Raw genomic sequence first — 18216 nt, forward strand, 5'->3', positions numbered from 1 at the left:
CCTGGAAGTGGCCTAGCCAGTTTCCAGACCCTAATCCCATAGAGAATATGTGGAGGGAGCTGAAGGTTCAAGTTGCCAAACGCCAGCCTCGAAAACCGTAATGACTTGGAGAGGATCTGCAAAGAGGAGTGGGACAAAATCCCTCCTGAGATGTGTGCAAACCTGGTGGCCAACTACAAGAAACCATCTGACCTCCTGCTTGCCAGCAAGGATTTTGCCACCAAGTACTAAGTCGTGTTTTGCGAAGGTATCAAATACTTATTTCACTCATTAAAATGCAAATCAATGTATAACTTTTTTCTTTAAATGCATTTTTCTGGATATTTTTGTTCTGTCTCTCACTAGTAAAATAAACCGACCAATAAAATTATAGACTGATCATTTCTTTGTCAGTGGGCAAATACAAAATCAGCAGGGGGTCAAATACTTTTTTCCTTCCACCGTACCCGGGGATTTGTTCTCTATGGTCTGGTCCAACACATGCAAACATTTTCTCGAGGGTTTGGAGCTGTCTTTCCTAAACCTTTTCAACACAGAGGAACCCTTGAAATAGTTCTCCAGTCTTGGGGAACCCCCTGCTAAAAATTTGAAACCTACAACTCATGATACATTAGTGTGATGGTCATTGGGAAGAATGGTCCTCACACTTGTGGTCATTGGGAAGAATGGTCCTTACACTTGTGGTCAGTGGGAAGAATGGTCCTCACACTTGTGGTCATTGGGAAGAATGGTCCTCACACTTTTGGTCATTGGGAAGAATGGTCCTTACACTTGTGGTCAGTGGGAAGAATGGTCCTCACACTTGTGGTCATTGGGAAGAATGGTCCTCACACTTGTGATCATTGGGAAGAATGGTCCTCACACTTTTGGTCATTGGGAAGAATGGTCCTTACACTTGTGGTCATTGGGAAAAATGGTCCTTATACTTGTGGTCATTGGGAAGAATGATCCTCACACTTGTGGTCATTGGGAAGAATGGTCCTCACACTTGTGGCCCTTGGGAAGAATGGTCCTTACACTTGTGGTCATTGGGAAAAATGGTCCTTACACTTGTGGTCATTGGGAAGAATGGTCCTCACACTTTTGGTCATTGGGAAGAATGGTCCTTACACTTGTGGTCATTGGGAAAAATGGTCCTTATACTTGTGGTCATTGGGAAGAATGATCCTCACACTTGTGGTCATTGGGAAGAATGGTCCTCACACTTGTGGTCATTGGGAAGAATGGTCCTTACACTTGTGGTCATTGGGAAAAATGGTCCTTACACTTGTGGTCATTGGGAAGAATGGTCCTCACACTTGTGGTCATTGGGAAGAATGGTCCTCACACTTGTGGTCATTGGGAAGAATGGTCCTTACACTTGTGGTCAGTGGGAAGAATGGTCCTCACACTTGTGGTCATTGGGAAGAATGGTCCTTACACTTGTGGTCATTGGGAAGAATGGTCCTCACACTTTTGGTCATTGGGAAGAATGGTCCTTACACTTGTGGTCAGTGGGAAGAATGGTCCTTACACTTGTGGTCATTGGGAAGAATGGTCCTTACATTTGTGGTCATTGGGAAGAATGGTCCTTACATTTGTGGTCATTGGGAAGAATGGTCCTTACACTTGTGGTCATTGGGAAGAATGGTCCTCACACTTGTGGTCATTGGGAAGAATGGTCCTCACACTTGTGGTCATTGGGAAGAATGGTCCTTACACTTGTGGTCATTGGGAAGAATGGTCCTCACACTTGTGATCATTGGGAAGAATGGTCCTCACACTTTTGGTCATTGGGAAGAATGGTCCTTACACTTGTGGTCAGTGGGAAGAATGGTCCTTACACTTGTGGTCATTGGGAAGAATGGTCCTTACATTTGTGGTCATTGGGAAGAATGGTCCTTACACTTGTGGTCATTGAGAAGAATGGTCCTCACACTTGTGGTCATTGGGAAGAATGGTCCTCACACTTGTGGTCATTGGGAAGAATGGTCCTCACACTTGTGATCATTGGGAAGAATGGTCCTCACACTTTTGGTCATTGGGAAGAATGGTCCTTACACTTGTGGTCAGTGGGAAGAATGGTCCTTACACTTGTGGTCATTGGGAAGAATGGTCCTTACATTTGTGGTCATTGGGAAGAATGGTCCTTACACTTGTGGTCAGTGGGAAGAATGGTCCTTACACTTGTGGTCAGTGGGAAGAATGGTCCTTACACTTGTGGTCATTGGGAAGAATGGTCCTCACACTTGTGATCATTGGGAAGAATGGTCCTCACACTTTTGGTCATTGGGAAGAATGGTCCTTACACTTGTGGTCATTGGGAAAAATGGTCCTTATACTTGTGGTCATTGGGAAGAATGATCCTCACACTTGTGGTCATTGGGAAGAATGGTCCTCACACTTGTGGTCCTTGGGAAGAATGGTCCTTACACTTGTGGTCATTGGGAAAAATGGTCCTTACACTTGTGGTCATTGGGAAGAATGGTCCTCACACTTTTGGTCATTGGGAAGAATGGTCCTTACACTTGTGGTCATTGGGAAAAATGGTCCTTATACTTGTGGTCATTGGGAAGAATGATCCTCACACTTGTGGTCATTGGGAAGAATGGTCCTCACACTTGTGGTCATTGGGAAGAATGGTCCTTACACTTGTGGTCATTGGGAAAAATGGTCCTTACACTTATGGTCATTGGGAAGAATGGTCCTCACACTTGTGGTCATTGGGAAGAATGGTCCTCACACTTGTGGTCATTGGGAAGAATGGTCCTCACACTTGTGGTCATTGGGAAGAATGGTCCTTACACTTGTGGTCAGTGGGAAGAATGGTCCTCACACTTGTGGTCATTGGGAAGAATGGTCCTTACACTTGTGGTCATTGGGAAGAATGGTCCTCACACTTGTGGTCATTGGGAAGAATGGTCCTCACACTTTTGGTCATTGGGAAGAATGGTCCTTACACTTGTGGTCAGTGGGAAGAATGGTCCTTACACTTGTGGTCATTGGGAAGAATGGTCCTTACATTTGTGGTCATTGGGAAGAATGGTCCTTACATTTGTGGTCATTGGGAAGAATGGTCCTCACACTTGTGGTCATTGGGAAGAATGGTCCTCACACTTGTGGTCATTGGGAAGAATGGTCCTCACACTTGTGGTCATTGGGAAGAATGGTCCTTACACTTGTGGTCATTGGGAAGAATGGTCCTCACACTTGTGATCATTGGGAAGAATGGTCCTCACACTTTTGGTCATTGGGAAGAATGGTCCTTACACTTGTGGTCATTGGGAAGAATGGTCCTTACATTTGTGGTCATTGGGAAGAATGGTCCTTACACTTGTGGTCATTGAGAAGAATGGTCCTCACACTTGTGGTCATTGGGAAGAATGGTCCTCACACTTGTGGTCATTGGGAAGAATGGTCCTTACACTTGTGGTCATTGGGAAGAATGGTCCTTACACTTGTGGTCATTGGGAAGAATGGTCCTTACACTTGTGGTCAGTGGGAAGAATGGTCCTCACACTTGTGGTCATTGGGAAGAATTACCTCCTTACAGGTAGCTAAAAGATCAATGGTGTCGGTGGGAACTTATCCGAGAGGTAGAAATGGCCCAATGCTGAAGGAACCCCTACAACCTCTGGAGGAACCCTAGGGTTCCACAGAACCCTGGTTGAGGATCACTGGTTTGGAGGAACATAGACCTTGCCAAACCATGGCAATGAGAGGTCCTATTCATCTACATCTCAGGTCTCTAGTTGCATATTGCAATTTGATGGGTGGGGTTGGGAAGCAATATCATTTATTTATTTTTTTTCATAAATATAAACTTGTCTTTAAAAAAAAAAGAAAAAAAAAGTGATTTCTGTATCTGCCGTCTGCTGTAAAGCTCTGACCTTGCCTCAACTCGATTTGCTTCTTCAGAGTTGATCTTGTACCGTGACCCCCCCGCCATGATGCTGCATGAAAACGCCAAGGGAAAAACGTTAGAAAGCGATTGCAAGAGCCCAGCCTGAGAGATCCCAGAAGAGCGACTCCTCCTATTTATCCCGTGAGTTAAATCATTTTTAATAATTTTCAGTAAAGCCAAAGTGACTGTAGAATTGTTGTGCTTTTTTGTGTTTTTTATTAAAGGTCATCTTCAGAAGTAGAAGTAGAAAAGGTCGTCTTTAATATATTTTTATGTGTCATCACGTTAGACGCCCCGCAATGCAGTAAAATGAGAACGGGAGGGAAAATTCTGCAGAAAAGTGTAACGAAAAAGGTGACGAGTTTAACCCGCTTGCTATGACTTTTAAAATGTAATCCATATTTTAAAAGGAATTCCAAAAATAAATATACTTCCACCGGGACAAGAATGTTTGGAATCCTACGGGCGGGCCGGCACAGACGGGTCTTGTGTACGATGTTGTAACATGGAGGGGTGGTTTCCTTTTGTTGTAGAGTCCATTCACGGAATGGTACTGCACAGGTTTTCATACCTAAACAATGCTGCCTTCTGGCTGGTGACCCAAAAAAACGAAAATGTAATGTATACCAGTCCTTAGATAAAGTGGCTGCATTTATTTTCCTTTTTTTTTATAGGGCTGTAGAAATGAAAGATTAATTCCTCCATTAATTGATACGTTTTTTTTTTTTGATCGATCAAAATTCTTTTGATCGGTACTCGCCTCTCCGCCGGCTTCCGGGTCTTCAGGGTGTTCCGTCTGAGATCCGGTGATGTCCATGTCCCCCCCCCCCTCTCCCCAAGTGCCTCAGTCTACTAACGAAGGGCAGGGGGAGGAGTCCAGTAACGTCACCGGACTCCTCCCCCCCTTTCCCAAGTGCCTCCATCTGCTAATGAAGAGAAGGGGGGGAGGAGTACAGTAACGTCACCGGACTCCTCCCCCCCTTCCCCAAGTGCCGCCGTCTGCTAAAGGAGGGGAGGAGTCCAGTGACATCACTGGACTCCTCCCTCCTTCCCCAAGAGCCTCCGTCTGCTAATGAAGAAAAGGGGGGGAGGAGTCCAGTAACGTCACCGGACTCCTCCCCCCCTTCCCCAAGTGCCTCCATCTACTAACAAAGGGAAGGGGAAGGAGTCCAGTAACGTCACCGGACTCCTCCCTCCTTCCCCAAGTGCCTCCGTCTGCTAAAGGAGGGGAGGAGTCCAGTGACATCACTGGACTCCTCCCTCCTTCCCCAAGAGCCTCCGTCTGCTAATGAAGAAAAGGGGGGGAGGAGTCCAGTAACGTCACCGGACTCCTCCCCCCCTTCCCCAAGTGCCTCCGTCTACTAACGAAGGGAAGGGGGAGGAGTCCAGTGATGTCACCAGACTCCACCTCCTTCCCCAAGTGCCTTCGTCTACTAACAAAGGGAAGGGGGAGGAGTCCAGTGATGTCACCAGACTCCTCCTCCTTCCCCAAGTGCCTTCGTCTGCTAACGAAGAGAAGGGGGGAGGAGTCCAGTGGCGTCACCAGACTCCTCCCACCCTTCCCCAAGTGCCTCTGTCTGCTAACGTAGGGAAGGGGGGGAGGAGTCCAGTGACGTCACCGGACTCCTCCTCCCTTCAGCAAGTGCCTCCGTCTGCTAACAAGGGGATGGGGGAGGAGTCCAGTGACGTCACCAGACTCCTCCCCCTTCCCCAAGTGCCTCCGTCTGCTAACGAAGGGAAGGGGGGAGGAGTCCAGTAACATCGAAGTTCTGAGTGAACGTAAAGCGTACGGGGGGGGGGGGAGGAGCTACGCATGACGCCACCCCGCTGCTGCCCTACGGAACTAACACGATTGTCGGCTTTACATGCTGTGTTTTTATCATCTTTATGTGAGTAGTTTGTGTTTTTGAACACAAAAATGAAATCTTATACTTAAGCGGTGAGCACTGAGATCTTTTCTTTCTACCCATGACCCGCCGTCCTTGCTGAGATCTAAGGAGATGTGAGAAAAGTTTATGGTCCGTGTTAACCCTTTTGATACCTTTTTGCACAGGGGTCCATGCCATAAGGGGAGAGTGATTAGTTAGTGATTAGACCGGAGGTGGGGGGATTGTCACGCTACTGTGGAAAAAATAAATAATTGACTTACGTCAGTGCTACAGTCTGAATTTAAAACGTATTTGTGTGGACTGTGAAGTCAAGTCATGGATTGTGGAAACTAACTAGTGTCGGGTGATTGTATATATATATAGTGTATACCACATTTACCACTGACTAATGCAGAGCTGCAATGCAAGGAGATCAGCTAAAAGTAGTTGGATCTGTATGTGCGTTTATAATTAATCGAAATTAGACGATTAATCGATTTTAAAGAAAAAAATTGATTAATGGAATATGAACATTTTAATCAGTAACGGCCCTACTTTTTTATTTCAGACTTTATTCCCCTTTGATTTTCACTTGGTAATCCTCTAAATAACACAAGTCCTGTCCCCAGATAGCATTGCTCACTCCTCCACTGTATCTGTCTAAGGAGTGATAGCAACCACCCGGGCCTGGACTACAAACATATGTCTGCCTTTGTTCCTCTCCATGAGGGATGGAGAGGTTAGTAGTTTACCGAAGGAAGATAACTTTGTTTACAATTTCATTATACAAACCGACCAGTGTGCCGCTCAATGAGCATATAAAATATATTAAAATATGACGCGTGAACAATAGATACACTATATTGTGAAATGTATTGGGACACCTGCCTTTACACGCACGTGAACTTTAATGGCATCCCAGTCTTAGTCCATAGGGTTCAATATTGAATTGGCTCCGCCCTTTGCAAATATAACAGCTTCAACTCTTCTGGGAAGGCCGTCCACAAGGTTTAGGAGATGTGTCTATGGGAATGTTTGACCATTCTTCCAGAAGAGTATTTTGTGAGGTCATGCACTGATGTTGGATAAGAAGGCCTCTGCTCTACTTCATCCCAAAGGTGTTGAGGTCGGGACTCTGTGCAGGCCAGTCAAGTTCCTCCACCCCAAACTCACTCACTCATCCATGTCTTTATGGACCTTGCTTTGTGCACTGGTGGGCAGTCATGTTGGAACAGGAAGGGGTCGTCCCCAAACTGTTCCCACAAAGTTGGGAGCATGAAATTGTCCAAAATGTCTTGGTATGCTGACACCTTAAGTGGCCTGGCACTAAGGGGCCAAGCCCAACCCCTGAAAAACAACCCCCCGCCATAATCTGCCCCCCTTCACCAAATGATCTGGACCAGTGCATAAAGCAAGGTCCATAAAGACATGGATAAGCGAGTTTGGGGTGGAGTAACTTCACTTGCCTGGACCTCAACCCGATAGAACACCTTTGGCTGGAATTCATGCAGAAGACTCCAAGCCAGGCCTTCTCCTCCAACATCAGTGCCTGACCTCACAAATGCTCTCCTGGAAGAATGATCAAACACTCCCATAGACACATCTCCTAAACCTTGTGGACGGCCTTCCCAGAAGAGTTGAAGCTGTTATAGTTTAGTGCCAGTGAAGGGAAGACTTAAGGCGTCAGCATACCAAGACATTTTGGACAATTTCATACTCCCAACTTTGTGGGAACAGTTTGGGGACGGCCCCTTCCTGTTCCAACATGACTGCGCAACAGTGCACAAAGCAAGGTCCATAAAGACATGGATGAGTGAGTGAGTTTGGGGTGGAGGAACTTGACTGGCCTGCACAGAGTCCCGACCTCAACACCTTTGGAATAAAGTAGAGCAGAGGCCTTCTCGTCCAACGTCAGTGCCTGGCCTCCGAAATGCTCTTCTGGAAGAATGGTCAAACATTCCCATAGACACATCTCCTAAACCTTGTGGACGGCCTTCCCAGAAGAGTTGAAGCTGTTATAGTTGAAAAGGGCGGAGCCAACTCGCCCCTTCCGCCAAACTTTACACTTGGCACCATCCAGTCAGGCAAGTAACCGTTCTCCTGGCAACCACCAAGCCCAGGCACGTCCATCGGATTGCCAGACAGAGAAGCGTGATTCGTCACTCCAGAGAACACTTCTCCACTGCTCTGAGGTCCAGGGGCGGCGTGCTTTACACCACTGCATCCGACGCTTTGCATTGCACTTGGGTGAGGTAAGGCTGGGATGCTGCTGCTCGGCCATGGAAACCCATTTAATGAGGCTCTCGGCGCACTGTTGGGCTTATCTGAAGGGCACACGAAGTTTGGAGCTCTGTAGCGATTGTCTCTGCAGACAGTTGGTGACTTCTGTGTGCTTCCCGCATGCGCTGACCCCACTCTCTGTCATTTTACCCGGCCTGGTCATTTTGCTGCTGTTCCCAGTTGCTTTCACTTTGTTATAATACCACTGACAGCTGACCATGGAATATTTTTTAGTAGCAAGGAAATTTCACGGATGTACTTATTGCACAGGTGGCCACCTATCACGGTACCACGCTTGAATTCACGGAGCTCCAGAGAGCGACTCGTTCTTTCACAAATGTATGTAGAAGCCGTCTGCATGCCGAGATGCTTCATTTTATACACCTGTGGCCATGGAGGTGATTGGGACACCTAAATCCAATGATTTGGAGGGGTGTCCCAATACTTTTGCCAATATTGTGTGTGTGTGTGTGTGTGTGTGTGTGTGTGTGTGTGTGTGTGTGTGTGTGTGTGTGTGTGTGTGTGTGTGTGTGTGTGTGTGTGTGTGTGTGTGTGTGTGTGTGTTAGCGTATAACACTCACTTTTTTCCCCTTAAAGTGGAAGTAAACTCCCCTATCGGTTTCGGCCAAGGAAGCTGCCATCTTTGCCTCTGTCTGTTTAATCTTCAACTGCTATGGTGCTGCACATGTGATCCCTTATGATTGGATGGTTTGATAGTTTGGCTGAGAGCACAGCCAATATGCAGTTGGCATGCCTTTTTTTTTTTTTTTTTTAACTGTTTAAATCGATGGGTTTACTTCCACTTTAAAATCAGGAGAAAATCGTGGGTGCGTGTTATACGCCGGTCTCCCTCCGATTGTGAGCTTTTTGGCGGCTTTCGGACATTCTCGGCGGCTTTCGGCTTTCCGGAGAAGGGCCAAGAGCTACCGAGCGCTGCTGAGATACACTTGACATCCGCTCTGTATCTCGGCGGCGCCATTTTTAAATGACAAGGCTGCAATGCAAGGCTGCAAGGACACTGACAAGGCTACAGATGACACTGACAAGGCTGCAGATGGAAACTCACAAGTCTGCCATGCAAGCCTTTAACGACCCTGACAAGGCTGCAATGCAAGGCTGCAACAACACTGACAAGGCTGCAATGCAAGGCTGCAACAACACTGACAAGGCTGCAATGCAAGGCTGCAATGACACGGACAAGGCTGCAATGGAAGGCTGCAATGACACGGACAAGGCTGCAATGGAAGGCTGCAACGACACTGACAAGGCTGAAATGCAAGGCTGCAATGACACGGACAAGGCTGCAATGGAAGGCTGCAACGACACTGACAAGGCTGAAATGCAAGCATGCAACGACACTGACAAGGCTGCAATGCAAGCCTTCAACGACCCTGACAAGGCTGCAATGCAAGCCTTCAACGACCCTGACAAGGCTGCAATGCAAGCCTGCAATGACACTGACAAGGCTGCAATTAAAGCCTGTAATGACACTGACAAGGCTGCAATGCAAGGCTGCAACGACACTAACAAGGCTGCAATGCAAGCATGCAACGACACTGACAAGGCTGCAATGCAAGGCTGCAACGACACTGACAAGGCTGCAATCCAAGGCTGCAATGACACTGACAAGGCTGCAATGACACTGACAAGGCTGCAATGCAAGGCTGAAATGCAAGGCTGCAAGGACAGTGACAAGGCTGCAACGACCCTGACAAGGCTGCATTGATGGACATTTTAAATGTAAGGTTTTTTTCCTTAGACTTCCCTCCTAAACTTGCGTGCTTGCTATACGCCGATAAATACTGTGTGTGTGTGTGTGTGTGTGTACACACACACACACACGTTTTGCTATACACATATTTATTCCCTTTGTGGTTATTGGAACAAAACAAAAAAAGGGAGGAAAAAAAGCAAATTGGACATAATGTGACACAAAATTCCAAAAACAGGCTGGTCAAAATTCTTGGCACCCTTAACGTAATATTTGGTTACACACCCTTTGGAGAAAAATATCTGAAATCAGTTGCTTCCTATAACCATCAATAAGCTTCTTACACCTCTCACCCGGAATTTTGGACCGCTCTACCATTGTAAACTGCTCCCAGGTCTCCCTTATTGGAAGGGCGCCTTTTCCCAACAGCAATTTTAAGATCTCTCCACAGGTGTTCAATGGGATTTAGATCTGGACTCGTTGCTGGCCACTTTAGAACTCTCCAGCGCTTTGTTGCCATCCATTTCTGCCATATATGTGTGTGTGTGTGTGTGTGTGTGTGTGTGTGTGTGTGTGTGTGTGTGTGTGTGTGTATGTGTATATATATATATATATATATATATATATATATATATATATATATATATATATATGTATATGTATATAATTAATATTAGAGCTGAACGATTCTGGCTAAAATGTGAATCACAATTATTTTGCTTAGAAGATAGACCACGATTCTCGCTGCGTATCATCTTTCACATTAAAATAAAATAAAAAATTGTGCTGACTTTACTGTTTAGTGTTTTTTTTATTTATTTATTGAAGTGTATTTTTTTCCCAAAAAATTGCATTTGAAAGACTGCTGGGCAAATACAGTGTGACATAAAATATTACAGCAATTGCCATTTTATTCCCTAGGGTCTCTGATTTATATATATATATATATATATATATATATATATATATATATATATATATACAAAAATGTAAAAATGTTTGGGGGTTCCAAGTAATTTTCTAGCAAAAAATATTGATTTTAACTTAAAAAAGTGTCAGAAAAAGATTTAGACTTTAAGTGGTTAAACTTCCTGCATTTACAAGTGGTTGAAAGCTTGGCAGACCGCCCAGATTATTTGTTTACACAAGAAGTTCTTTCCCTTTGACCTAAGAAGTAAGCAGTTACAATGTTTCAAGTTCTACACTTGGCAGACTGCCAGGAGATGTTTTCTTTTGACAGCTGAGTGAGCAGATAATCTCTCCACTTGTTTATATGAAAGAATCGCCTACTCTCAGCGGGAGAGATCGTCAAGGGGGATGAATCGAGATCGCGTTTTTTTAACGATTAATCGTGCAGCTCTAATATATATATATATATATATATATATATATATATATAAAAATAATAATATATCAATCATTAGTATATCATCTACAAGACTGTGATAGAACCTTTAGTGATCAGTGTCACACAACATCATCCCTCCGGCTATTCCTCCTCTCTTCCAATATTGCAGTAGACGCCGTGGTCGGTCTTTGGTCGGTCCTCCCGGTGAGTTCAGTCCTGGAACCCTCCCCACCTTCTATCACGGTGGCAATGCAATGCCGTCACAGAGCATTTCCTGTAACCACACAATTTCGTCATTTTTTTTTATTTCATCACAATTTCCTGTGAGCTCCGGAGCCGAGCCAAGAAGATTCTGATCTGTCAGTGGACTGATTTGTATTGATGAAAGTTGAATTTATTTTCCCTTTTGCAGCCACATTTTGGAATACAACTGCTTTTATATGTGTTACTTATTCCCGTTTACATAACTGTAGCCACCTTAATACCGGGCACTTTTACCCCCCTTCCTGCCCCGGCCAAATTTCAGCCTTCAGCGCTCTCAGACTTTCATGATTGCATGGTCATGCAACACTGTACCCATATGATATTTTGATCTTTTTTTTTTTTTTTTTTTTTTTTTTTTTTTACACCTATGGCTGGAGAAAAAAAATCGATTTAAATCTTGAATCGAGATGAGAGGTCAAATTGATTCAAAATTTCAGCAAATCGATTTTATTTATTTTTTTTTCACTAGGACCGGTGCGGTGTCGGTGCCGGTCCTGGTGAAAAGAAAAAAAAAATCTTTAAAAAAAAGAGACCGGACTCCACGGACTAGGCCAAAGTCGTGGCCTTGCCTAAAAACTCCTGCCCACAGCTCCTCAGGACCAACGCGGTGTCCATAAAAAAAATAAATAAAAACAATTTGAATCGTGAATCGAGTTTTTCTTTTCTTTCTTTTTTTTTTTAATTGCAGATTTTTTTGGGAGAAAGTCGGACAGCTCTAATATTGAGCCTTCTTTTGGTGGTATTTAATCACCACTGGGTTTTTATTTTTTGCTAAAAACAAAAACAAAAAAAGGCCACAAATTTAAAAAACAAAAAAAACAAAAAACATGTATTTCTTTGTTTGTTATAAAATTTTGGTGAAAATAACCCAAATCAGTGTATATTATTTAGTCTGTAGGGAAGTTATAGAGTCCACAAGCTATGGGATATATATCTATAAATCGATCAATCCTGATGTACAGACGGCCGATCTAAAAAAAAAAGCCAGAACAGTACAAATGACCCCATTTTGGAAAGTAGGAAGTCCGAGGTATTTAGAAAAAGTCATGGCGAGTTTTTTTTTTTTTTTTTTTTTTTAAGTTGTATTTTTTTTTGTTTTATCACTTTCTTTGGAAAATGAAGAAAAAATAATTCTTTTTTTACATTTTATTTTTTTACATACTGTCACCAGTGCAGTACAGCATCATATAACTGGTGTGGCCGTGATCAGAGACACTGACTGTTGACCATATGTAAAAAAATAATAATAATATATATAATATATTGCATATGTGCAAGTGGGCTGTGATTGGCCCTGTCTGTACCATGTAATCACCGTGACCAATCACAGCTAGCAACACAATTGTATACATAACAAACGGCATGAAAGGAAGCCATCCATTCTTTCAAACTGTCATGTGATCTGCTGTGAATGGTCACAGCGATCACATGACACTGGCGGCGGGCCAGAATAGTGAGCAGTCATCCGCTGTGACCTTTTCTGACCCTTTTTGACTTTCTTGCCTTGTCTGTTTCTGGTGACCCTTGAACTCTTTGCTCCTCCCATGAAATTCCTATTTAAGCCACGTCTCTGCACTTCCTGTTTGCCAGATTATTGTGCTCTCTCTCCAACCGATATCTTTCTCCTTTGTGTACCTGCAGCTGTCCGTATCTCCACTACCACTCATTACCGATCTTTTGGATTGTTCCTTGACTACGCTTCCGCTTGATCCCAACCTGCAACCACTTGTTACCGACCCTTGACTTGTTTGCTGACTATACTTCTGCTTGATCCCTAGCTTCTATATCTGCTACTGGACCCTGGATTGCTCACCTCCTGGTGGGGTGATCTGAGGACCTGGTACTAACATGTTGCAAAACCCATTTCCACAATCAGGACCTCTGGTGTACATCGGTTAGTGCTTAGACCCCCGTACCTCGGGTGAGCCTGTGTCATCCGCCAGGGTGACCTGCTTGTGTACTCATCCTGCTGGTCGGTGGGAACCTCTCTACTGCTACAGCTACTGCTCTCCCAGCCTGACCCCCTGACCGGGAGAATGCCACACTCCTAAGAGTCTGTCCCGGGGCCTCTCACTTCTTTTCCTTCTCCATCCTTCCCAGAGGACGGCTTCCACTCCACATGTCCGGAATATAGGAAGAATTTGAAGGCTACAGCTTTATCTTTGCAGATCTGGTGATCAGCTCTCTACATGAAGGAGTTTAATTTCATGTTCTAGACCAGTGATTCTCAACCAAGGTTTCGTAGAACCCTAGGGTTCCTCCAGTGGTTGCTAGGGGTTCCTTCAGCATTGGGTAATTTCTGCCTCTCAGATAAGTTCCCACTGACACCATTGATCTTTTTAGCTGTCTGTAAGGAGGTAATTCTTCCCAATGACCACAAGTGTGAGGACCATTCTTCCCAATGACCACAAGTGTGAGGACCATTCTTCCCACCGACCATCACACTAATGTATCATGAGTTGTCTATTTCAAATTTTTAGCAGGGGGTTCCCCGAGACCCGGAGAACTATTTCAAGGGTTCCTCTGTCTTGAAAAGGTTAAGAAAGGCTGTTCGAGAAAGTCTGCCAATATCTGAGTGTCATTGTACATACCAGCTGTGCAGTAGACCTTTCCGAATTCCTATTGTATCTCTGAATGTCAACATCACATACCAGTCATTGCTTACTTCGGTGTCTGCTACCAGATATTCGTCTATATGACTATTGCCTACAATAGTCATATAGATAATAATAATTTATATAGATAAAAAGAGAATAATCTCTTCATTTTCACATTTTCCACTCATTTTTAATCACTTTTTTACTTTTATTTTATTTGCCTTTTTACACATTTTTTTCACAGAACTAGGCATGTGTCCCATGCGTTTACACCTCATACTTTGGAGCTGTGTCATGGGTGTCTGGCCCACTCCGCTCCATGGCTGCTGTTCCCCGTGGTCCCCTCTCCAGTCTTCATTGGTTGTTGGGAAAAGGGGGGGGAGGGGAGGTTGTCCCCACCTCAACCCCCGGGGGGAGACGGCTCATTCAGGGCCACCGTCTTACTCCATCATGGGAACTGCTGGGTCGTACCTATGGGCTGTTCCATAGGTAATGTATAAATCGCTAGCTCCTGCTCTCTTTGAGAAAGCATTGTACATCATCTGAGACTCTATTTACCCATTTATCTATTTATTCAATTTTGTAGCCAAAATTCATGCATCCTTGTTCCTGGTGATTGGCTGTAAATGTCATGAAACGCGTCGAGTCTTCACTCAAGGGTGCCAAGTCCAGCTTGCTAAAGATCATGAATTCTGTCAATAGCATTTATTGTTTGCATTTATCATGGGTATTATGGCTATCGGGTTTTATATATTTATTTAATGAATTAATTGTTATTGTTTGTACCAATTATCATGTCCATCTATCATCGATATTAAATATGTCAATATGATTATTATTATATTTATTATGTCTTTTCTCACTTACATCATGCAATCATCATCATCATCATCAATAATTCTAGAGCCAGACCTCCTCTGTAACTCTAAACGGGTAAAGGCATTTAAAGCGTCGCCTATGGAGATCGCCATTCCACGAGCGTGCGCCATTTTAAAGCTTGACATGTTAGGTATTTATTCGGCGTAACATCATCTTTAACATTCTACAAAAAAAAAATTGGGGTAACAATTGCGTTTTTTTTTTTTTTTTTTTTCATTAAGGTGTATTTTTTCCTATAAAAATAAAAATTGCATTTGCAAAACCGCTGCGCAAATACCGTGTGACATATAAAATTGCAACAATCACCATTTTATTCCCTAGGGTCTCTGCTTAAAAAAAAGAAAATGTATAATGTTTGGGGGTTGTTATGATTTATAAGTAATTTTTTAGCAAAAAAATACTGATTTTTAAACTTGTAAACTGAAAGCGCCAGAAGAAGCCTGGTTAACAAATGGTTAATCGCCCCAAAGACCTCCATGAGAGATCGTGTGATACAACCATGTACCGTGGAGGGAGGGGGATTTCGATTATTTTTCGTGTTTGCTGTGAATTCGGACAGACATTGATGTTCTGTTCAAAAATGATTCCACCAGAAAATGTGGAGAATTTCCATAATCGGTGTCCTTTGTTGTGTTAATACATAAAAAAAAAAAAAAGGATACAAAGTTATTAGGTGAATCTTTCTACAAATTGGGAGATTGTACTGCGGGGATCATGAAGGGGTTGATCTCGTCACCTTCACTAGGAACATGCTGGCCGCGCTTCTCAGAGCCGATCCTCTTACATGATCCTTGATATAAGAATGAGAGTGAATAAGACGGCGTCCCTTTAAAGTTAGGAGTCAGGGACCTGCAACCCGGTGATGACGGTCGCCGGGCGTGCTCGCTGCGCAGGTGAGGCAGAGATAATGTATTGTAGCAATTTATTGTGAATATTCTGTGTACTGAATGTAGACAAACAAAGGCAGGCGAGGTGTGAATCAGATGATAGGAATGCTCCTCCGGGCTGCGTGGATTCTTCCTGGTTAGTCCTTCATTTATCAATGTGTGAAATCTAGGTAACCGGATTGCTCTGGACACATCACAGTACATCGCAGCACACCAATCACAGCACATCGCAGCACGCCAATCGCATCACACCAATCGCATCACGCCAATTGCAGCACGCCAATTGCAGCATGCGAATCGCAGCACACCATTTGCAGCACACCAATTGCAGCATACCAATCGCAAGGGGAAGGAAGGGGAGGGGGGGAGTGGAGGAAAGGGGTGGAATGTGCTGTAGGGGAGAGGGAGGAAGGGGCAGAATATGCGGGAGGAGAGTAGGAGGAAGGGGCGGAATATGCGGGAGGAGAGTGGAAGGGGCGGAATATGAGGGAGCAGGAGGAAGGGGCGGAATATGAGGGATCGGGAGGAAGGGGCGGAATGTGAGGAAGCGGGAGGAAGGGGCGGAATGTGAGGGAGCGGGAGGAAGGGGCGGAATGTGAGGGAGCGGAGTGGGAGGAAGGGGTGGAATGTGAGGGAGCGGGGGGAAGGGGCGGAATGTGAGGGAGCGGAGTGGGAGGAAGGGGTGGAATGTGAGGGAGCGGGAGGAAGGGGCGGAATGGGAGGGAGCGGGAGGAAGGGGCGGAATGTGAGGGAAGGGGCGGAATGTGAGGGAGCGGAGTGGGAGGAAGGGGCAGAATGTGAGGGAGCGGAGTGGGAGGAAGGGGCAGAATGTGAGGGAGCGGAGTGGGAGGAAGGGGCGGAATGTGAGGGAGCGGGAGGAAGGGGCGGAATGTGAGGGAGCGGGAGGAAGGGGCGGAATGTGAGGGAGCGGAGTGGGAGGAAGGGGCGGAATGTGAGGGAGCGGAGTGGGAGGAAGGGGCAGAATGTGAGGGAGCGGAGTGGGAGGAAGGGGCGGAATGTGAGGGAGCGGAGTGGGAGGAAGGGGCGGAATGTGAGGGAGTGGGAGGAAGGGACGGAATGTGAGGGAGCGGAGTGGGAGGAAGGGGCAGAATGTGAAGGAGCGGAGTGGGAGGAAGGGGCGGAATGTGAGGGAGCGGAGTGGGAGGAAGGGGCGGAATGTGAGGGAGCGGAGTGGGAGGAAGGGGCGGAATGTGAGGGAGCGGAGTGGGAGGAAGGGGCGGAATGTGAGGGAGCGGTGTGGGAGGAAGGGGCGGAATGTGAGGGAGCGGTGTGGGAGGAAGGGGCGGAATGTGAGGGAGCGGAGTGGGAGGAAGGGGCGGAATGTGAGGGAGCGGAGTGGGAGGAAGGGGCGGAATGTGAGGGAGCGGAGTGGGAGGAAGGGGCGGAATGTGAGGGAGCGGAGTGGGAGGAAGGGGCGGAATGTGAGGGAGCGGAGTGGGAGGAAGGGGCGGAATGTGAGGGAGCGGAGTGGGAGGAAGGGGCGGAATGTGAGGGAGCGGAGTGGGAGGAAGGGGCGGAATGTGAGGGAGCGGAGTGGGAGGAAGGGGCGGAATGTGAGGGAGCGGAGTGGGAGGAAGGGGCGGAATGTGAGGGAGCGGAGTGGGAGGAAGGGGCAGAATGTGGGGGAGCGGAGTGGGAGGAAGGTGGCGGAATGTGAGGGAGCGGAGTGGGAGGAAGGTGGCGGAATGTGAGGGAGCGGAGTGGGAGGAAGGGGCGGAATGTGTGGGAGGGGATGAAGGGGAGTGGAGGAAAGGGGTAGAATGTGCGGGAGGGTAGTGGGAGGAAGGGGCGGAATGTTTGGGAGGAGAGTCGGAGGAAGGGGCAGAATGTGCGGAAGGGGAGGGGAAGGAAGGGGCAGAATGTGTCCAAGGGAAGGGGAAGGAAGGGGCAGAATGTGTGGAAGGGAAGGGGAGGGGAAAGAAGGGGCAGAATGTGCAGGAGTGTAGTGAGGGGTAATGGGTGGAGTCTGGTGGAGTGGGAGAAAGGGGTGGACTGTGTGGAAGGGGCAGAATTTGCAGAAGGGGAGTGTGCGAAAGAGGAGGGAAAGGGAGGGACGGAATGTTCAGGAGGGGAGTGGGAGAAAGGGACGGAATGTGTGGGAGGGGATTGGGAGGAAGCGATGGAATATGGGGAGGGGAAGGGATGGACGCAATGTGTGGGAGGGGACTGGGAGGAAGGGGCAGAATGTTTTGGAAGGGGAGTTGGAGGAAGGGGTGGAAGGGAGGGACGGAATGTTCAGGGGGGGATTGGGAGGAAAGGGCGGAATGTGTGAAGGACGGAATGTGCGGGGGGGGGGGGGTGGGGGAAGGGACAGAATTGTGCAGGGGGTGGGGGGAAGGGTCGAAATGTGCGGGGGATGGGAAAGAAGGAGGGAATGTGCGGGAGGGGAGGGGGAGGAGGCGAGGAAATATGTATCAGGGGTAGGAATGGATGGAATGTGGGGGAGGGGAAGAATGGTAGGGCGGATTGTGATGCCCA

The 18216-nt window shown here is 46.4% G+C and overlaps 1 protein-coding gene across 2 annotated transcripts in view; it reads left to right on the forward strand.

The window, feature by feature from the left end:
• TTC31 (tetratricopeptide repeat domain 31) overlaps positions 1–18216 on the forward strand; it is a 229677-nt gene that overhangs the window by 38641 nt on the left and 172820 nt on the right. For both annotated transcript variants that reach the window (XM_077455711.1, XM_077455710.1), the window contains exon 2: positions 3898–4024. The gene's annotated coding sequence lies outside the window, so the exon portion shown is untranslated. The remainder of the gene's footprint in view (positions 1–3897; positions 4025–18216) is intronic.

The sequence above is a fragment of the Lithobates pipiens genome, unplaced genomic scaffold, assembly GCF_037356315.1.
Source record: "Lithobates pipiens isolate NorthernLeopardFrog02 unplaced genomic scaffold, aLitPip1_a1.2 Scaffold_25, whole genome shotgun sequence".
NCBI classification, from domain to species: Eukaryota; Metazoa; Chordata; class Amphibia; order Anura; family Ranidae; genus Lithobates; species Lithobates pipiens.